Below are 7,183 nucleotides of genomic sequence, written 5' to 3'. Positions count from 1 at the left end.
GAGGCTGAACAGGCTGGGGCTGTTTTCCCTGGAGCGTCGGAGGCTGAGGGGTGACCTTATAGAGGTTTACAAAATTATGAGGGGCATGGATAGAGTAAATAGACAAAGTCTTTTCCCTGGTGTCGGGAGTCCAGAACTAGAGGGCATAGGGTGAGAGGGGAAAGATATAAAAGAGACCTAAGGGGCAACTTTTTCACGCAGAGGGTGGTACGTGTATGGAATGAGCTGCCAGAGGATGTGGTGGAGGCTGGTACAGTTGCAACATTAAGGAGGCATTTGGATGGGTATATGAATAGGAAGGGATTGGAGGATTATTGGCCAAGTGCAAATCAAAGCAGGACTTATCCACTTAATGTAATGTCCTGGTGAGTATTGCTGAACAAAGAGACCTTGGCGTGCAGGTTCATAGCTCCTTGAAAGTGGAATCGTAGGTAGATAGGATAGTGACGAAGGCATTTGGTATGCTTTCCTTTATTGGTCAGAGCATTTGAGTACAGGAGTTAGGAGGTCATGTTGTGGCTCTACAGGACATTGGTTAGGCCACTGTTAGAATATTGTGTCCATTTCTGGTCTCCCTGCTATAGGAAGAATGTTGTGAAACTTGAAAGGGTTCAGAAAAGATTTACAAGGATGTTGCCAGGGTTGGAGGGTTTGAGCTACAGGGAGAAAGTTTGTGAGAAGTTTTGTAGCTCGGGTGCTCGTTGTTGTGGTTCTGTTCGCCGAGCTGGGAATTTGTGTTGCAGACATTAGTCCCCTGTCTAGGTGACATCCTCAGTGCTTGGGAGCCTCCTGTGAAGCGCTTCTGTGATGTTTCCTCCGGCATTTATAGTGATAACCACTGCAAATGCTGGAGGAAACATCACAGAAGTGCTTCACAGGAGGCTCCCAAGCACTGAGGATGTCACCTAGACAGGGGACGAAACGTCTGCAACACAAATTCCCAGCTTGGTGAACAGAACCACAACAACTACAGGGAAAGGCTGAACAGGCTGGGGCTGTTTTCCCTGGAGTGTCGGAGGCTGAGGGGTGACCTTATAAAGGTTTACGAAATTATGAGGGGAATGGATAGCGTAAATAGACAAGGTCTTTTCCATGGGGTGGGGGAGTCCAGAACTAGAGGACATAGGTTTAGAGTGAGAGGGGAAAAATATAAAAGGGACCTCAGGGACAACTTTTTAACGCAGAGGGATGTCTATATGGAATGAGCTACCAGAGGAAGTGGTGGAGGCTGGTACAATTGCAACATTTAAAAGGCTTCTGAATGGTATATGAATAGGAAGGGTTTAGAGGGATATAGACAAAGTGCTGGCAAGTGGGATGAGATTAATTTAGGATATCTGGTCAGCATGGATGAGTTGAACTGAAGGGTCATCTCTATGATTCTAAATGTCTCTCTGGTTCGGGTTGACATGGTTTAACTGTGGGAGGCTAGTTAGTGATGGGGAAATAGCCAAGATTAACGTTGGACCATTGACCACAGTTGTCATGTATCAATTGCTTTCACCTTTTTTATTTCTGGTCTAAAATTAGTGGTTGGAAATGAACCTCCGGTCCAAATATGACACTGAAGTTGGAGGGAAAATGTGACCACTTCAGCCAATTGCCAGGGAGTGGAAAGGAGACAGTGGTTAGGGAACAGAATTTGTACCACGAATCCAAACACACTTCAGCCTTTCCAATACTAAATTGAAGGAGATTTCTCGGCATCCAGTACTGGGTTTTGAGTAAGTTGCTTCATAATCTAATGTGGAAGACTGCCGTCGGCCAAAATGTGTAAGCGGGAGACGTGCTTTCGCATGAGCTCACTCCGGAAAATCTTATGGATCAGAAATAGGAGAGAGCCAAGAGTTGTTGTATAAGGGTGCAATAGTCTGAAAGGGTTAATAACGTGCCTTAAACACCACCCACAATAATCACTTTCAAAGAGTGTGGTGCTGGAAAAGCACAGCAGGTCAGGCAGCATCCGAGGAGCAGGAGAACCGACGTTTCAGGCATAAGCCCTTCATCACCCAAAACGTTGACTCTCCAGCTCCTCGGATGCTGCCTGACCGGCTGTGCTTTTCCAGCGCCCCCACACTTGCCAACTCTGACCTTCAGTATCTCACTTTCTCACACAATAATCATGTTGTGTGGGTGCGGGGGGGGGGTAAGGAGAGCTTAGAATCTGGCCATCTGGCTGTTCCTCATAGACAAATCCTTCCCTTGATGTAACTTGGACAAAGTTGCTACCGCGAAATAAATTACTTTTTTGTTCAAGACAAGAGGTTTCTCTAATTAGATTAGAACATGGTTTTCCTTCGCTGTGCTGGATCAAGCAAGCTCCTGCCAGGTAAGGGATGAGGTCAGTAAATCAACTCAAATACAATGAGTGAAGTGTCTTAACTCCAAACAAAAGAAAAGTGTGGATGCAGCGAAACCTCCCAATTATTAAAATGTTCATCGGTTATTTCATAAGGCAGCTCATGAAACCATTCTGAGTCACCACAGTTAAAGTCAAAACAGTGAAGCATAGCACCCTCTAGAGTTAAAAATCACACAACACCAGGTTATAGACCAACAAGTTTAATTGGAAGCACTAGCTTTCGGAGCGCTGCTCCTTCATCAGGTGGTTGTGGAGAATAAGATTGTAAGACACAGAATTTATAGCAAAAGTTTACAGTGTGATGTAACTGAAACTATACATTGAAAAGCACCTTGTGTCTACGCGAGAAGTATGTGGGATGAGGGCGCGTAGGGAACTCTGAAGGACTGGATCCAAAGTCCTGATCAATGTGTTTAGCTCACGGGTGTGCTCTTTGGTCAGATCAGTCAGTAGTTGCCTGTAGTGTTCAGTTGTCGGTACACTTCCTTGGCGCAAGGTATTTTTCAATGTATAGTTTCAGTTGCATCACACTGTAAACTTTTGCTATAAATTCTGTGTCTTACAATCATGTACTCCACAACCACCTGATGAAGGAGCAGTGCTCCGAAAGCTAGTGCTTCCAAGTAAACCTGTTGGACTATAACCTGGTGTTGGGTGATTTTTAACTTTGTCCACCCCAGTCCAACACCGGCACCTCCACATCATGACTGCCTTCTAGAGGATATCTTTAGCAATGGCGTTGGTCCGGTAACGAGTAAAATTGAAGTTAGTGGGAACGCTCCACTGGGTCTGGGTCATACCTCGCACAAAGGAAGATGGTTGTGTTTGGTGGAGACCAGCCATCTCAGCCTTGAGTATTCTCGCTGGGGTTCCTCACGGTAGATTTTTTAAAACATTCATTCATGGGATGAGGGCATGGCAAGCCAGGCCAGCATTTATTGCCCATCCCAGGGGCAGTTAAGAGGCAACCACGTTGATATGAGTATGGAGTCACATGTAGGCCAGACTGGGTAAGGGTGGCAGTTTCCTTCCCTAAAGGACATCAGTGAACATAATGAGCATTTCCCCCCCCACCCCCGACAGTTGGCAATGGATTCACGGTCGTCTTTCGACTCTTCGTTGGAGATTTTTACCGGCTTCAAACTCCACCATCTGCTGTGGTGCGATTTGAACTTAGGTTCCCAAAACATGACTTGGGTCTCTCGTTTAGCAGTCCAGCGATAATCCCACAACGGCCATCACATCCTCCCTAGTGGCCTCGGCCCAATCATCTTCATCCTCCTCTGCACCCCCCCCTCCCCCACTTCATCGATGACCTTCCCTCCATCATAAGGTGAGAGGGGGAGGGAGGGGTTTGCTGGCTTGTTAAATATTCAGCACCGTTCACAGCTCATCGGTTATTGAAGCAAACGCTGGCTGCATGAAGCAAAAAACAAAATCAGGCTTTGGCTAATGCCTGGTAAGAAATGTTAGTGCCACACAAGAGCCAGGTGGTAACCATTTCCGACAAGTCAATGAATTCCTGCAGTTTCTCAATCTTCACTGGCACTGCCATTATTGAGTTGATCCACCGTTAACATCCAGTGACCAGGAATATAATGGTAAGAGCATGTCACTGACAGGAAATTCACTGACAGACAAATCGTACCTTACATGCGTATGTCAGGGTTATAGGACAGGATGGAGAAAGTGAGGTCTGCAGATGCTGGAGATCAGAGCTGGAAATGTGTTGCTGGAAAAGCGCAGCAGGTCAGACAGCATCCAGGGAACAGGAGAATCGACGTTTCGGGCATAAGCCCTTCTTCAGCAAGTCAGATAGAACTGTGTTATGTCTCGCATGAGGTGGGGGTGAACTTGCAAGCCAGATATAGAGAGCACTTTGAGGTGTTTCCCTATGTTATAGGACAGGATGCAGAATACAGCACTACAGAATGTGTGGAGAAAGATCATCTCTAATATATAAAAGGGGTGATAGATATTGGACATACGTCAGAAGTAGTGTCTTTACTCAGATTAGTAGTTGAGGTGTAGGACACACTGCCTGCAACAGTAGTAGACTCGCCAGCTTTAAGGGCATTGAAATGGTCATCAGGATAGGCATATGGATGAGAATGGACTAGTGTAGGTTAGATGGGCTTCAGATTGGTCAGCGCAACATCGAGGGCCTATACTGTGCTGTAATGCTCTATGTTCTGTAAAGGTCTGATACAGGTACATTGTCAGTAATTCTGAGACTTACAATTGATATTTATAAGATTGTAGGAGCGATTATAAAAGATGTGAGGGGATGATCTGCTGAGGAAAGCTCACAAAGAGTCGTCACGCTCTGGCGCTATCTTGGAAATCCGTTTGTGAGGCACAAGTCAGATCGAACTGTGCTATGTCAGGCATGAGGTGGGGGTGAACTTGCAAGCCAGATATCGAGAGCACTTTGAGGTGTTTCCCTATGTTAAAGAAGCAATGGAAATGCAGGTTGTCAGCACAAAACATACAAACGCTAGCAATTCATTCACAGGCTGTTATTAATAAGTGGCATGATGGAAATCTGACTTTGAAAATACACAGTGGAGTCAAAGTCTGGTGGCACACATTGACCTATGCAAGAAGGCCGATGAAGGAAACGAGACCAGAGAGAGAAAAGGGTGGGGGGAGTAAAGGAAACAGGGAGAGGTGGAGAGGGGGGGACAGTGAGAAAGAGACACAGGAACTGTACTGGTGGACAGTCAGTGTGGAGTCATACAGCATGGAAACAGACCCTTCAGCCCAACCCGTCCATGCCAACCTTAATCCCAAACTAAACCAGTCCCGCCTGCCTGCTCCTGGCCCATATCCCTCCAAACATTTCTTATTCATGGACTTATCTGAATGGCTTTTCAATGTTGTAACTGTACCTGCATCCATACTTCCTCAGAAAGTTTATTCCACACACTAACCACTGGCTGTATAAAAATGTTGCCCTCATGTCTTTTTTTAAATCTGTATCTCCTTTCACTTTCAAAATATGCCCCCTGATCTGGAACATCCCTACCCTAAGGAAGAGGCCCCTGCCATTCACCTTATGTGTACCCCTAATGATTTTATAAAGTCATAGAGATGTACGGCAAGGAAACAGACCCTTCGGTCCAACTAATCCATGCTGACCAGATATCCCGATCTAATCTTGTCCCACCTGCCAGCACCCGGCCCATATCCCTCCAAACCCTTCCTATTCATATACCCATCCAAATGCCTCTTAAGTGTTGCAATTGTACCAGCCTCCACCACATCCTCTGGCAGCTCATTCCATACACGCACCACCCTCTGCGTGAAAAAGTTGCCCCTTAGGTCTCTTTTATATCTTTCCCTCTCACCCTAAACCTATACCCTCTAATTATGGACTCCCCCACTCCAGGTAAAAAAAAATTGTCTACTTATCCTATCCATGCCCCTCATGATTTTATAAACCTCAATAAGGTCACCCCTCAACCTCTGATGCTCCAGGGAAAACAGCCCCAGCCTATTCAGCCTCTCCCTATAGCTCAAAACCTCCAGCCCTGGCAACATCCTTGTAAATCTTTTCTGAGCCCTTTCAAGTTAAGGTCACCTCTCAACCTCCTATACTCCAATGACCAGCTTTCAGACTGCAAAAATAAATCCTCAGAACGTGGCTTTGAAGGAAAATGAGCAAAGGAATTAGCAACACCTTGAACAGCTTTCCTTGAGCGCTTCCTGGGGACTGAGAGGATGGGTTCAGATTCTGAATACCCACAAGAAGCAGTAGGAGGAGGAGGAGCAGAGTAAAGTGAATTTACAGCAGGCTCGAGCTGGGGAGGGCATTTCCCGTCTGAATTCCTCAGGTACCGAAGCAGTCCCTGCCCAAATGCAACAGGTTCTGGACAACAACCTGGTTTGAGTTGACACTCACGGTACATAAGTGCCAGCTAATGACCATTTCCAACAATAATCCAACCAGCATCCCTTGACATTCAATGGTATCACCACCACTGAATTCCCTCACTATCAACGCCGTGGGGATTACCGTTGACCATAAACTGAACTGGATGAGGCGTTTCAAAACGATTGGCATGAGGTCAGGTCAGAGGCCAGGAATCCCCCGATGACTAACTCACCTCCTGACTCCCCAAAGCCTATCCACCATCTACAAGGCACAAGTCAGGAGGGTGATGGAATACTCCCCACTTGCCCTGGATGGGGGCAGCTTCAACAACACTCAAGAAGCTTGACACCATCCAGGACAAAGCAGCCCCCACTTGATTGGCACCACATCCACCCACTCCCTCCATCAACGATGCTCATTAGCAGCAGTGTGTACCCTCTACGAGATGCACTGCAGAAATTCATCAAAGATCCTTAGAACACACCTTCCAAACCCATGACCACTGCTATTACTTGAGGTGGCACGGTGGCTCAGTGGTTAGCATTGCTGCCTAACAGCAGCACAAAGACCCAGGTTCGATTCCAGCCTCAGGCGACTGTGTGGAGTTTGCACATTCTCCCCGTGTCTGCGTGGGTTTCCACTGGATCCTCCAGTGATGTGCTGGTTAGGTTGGATTGGCCATGGGAAATTACCCAGAGTGTGCAGGCTGGGTGGGTTAGCCATGGGGAAATGCAGGGTTTGGTGGATTGCGGGGGTTCTAGGCCTGGGTGGGATGCTCTTCAGAGGGTCACTGTGGACTCGATGGGCCAGATGACCTCTTTCTACAGTGTAGGGATTCAATTAGAAGGACAAGGGCAGCAGATACAAGGGAACTCCATCATGTTCAAATTCCCCTCCAAGATAGATTAGATTACTTACAGTGTGGAAACAGGCCCTTCTGCCCA

This window comes from Chiloscyllium plagiosum, chromosome 37 (genome assembly GCF_004010195.1).
Source record: "Chiloscyllium plagiosum isolate BGI_BamShark_2017 chromosome 37, ASM401019v2, whole genome shotgun sequence".
Lineage (NCBI taxonomy): Eukaryota > Metazoa > Chordata > Chondrichthyes > Orectolobiformes > Hemiscylliidae > Chiloscyllium > Chiloscyllium plagiosum.
This window is presented reverse-complemented; position numbering follows the sequence as displayed.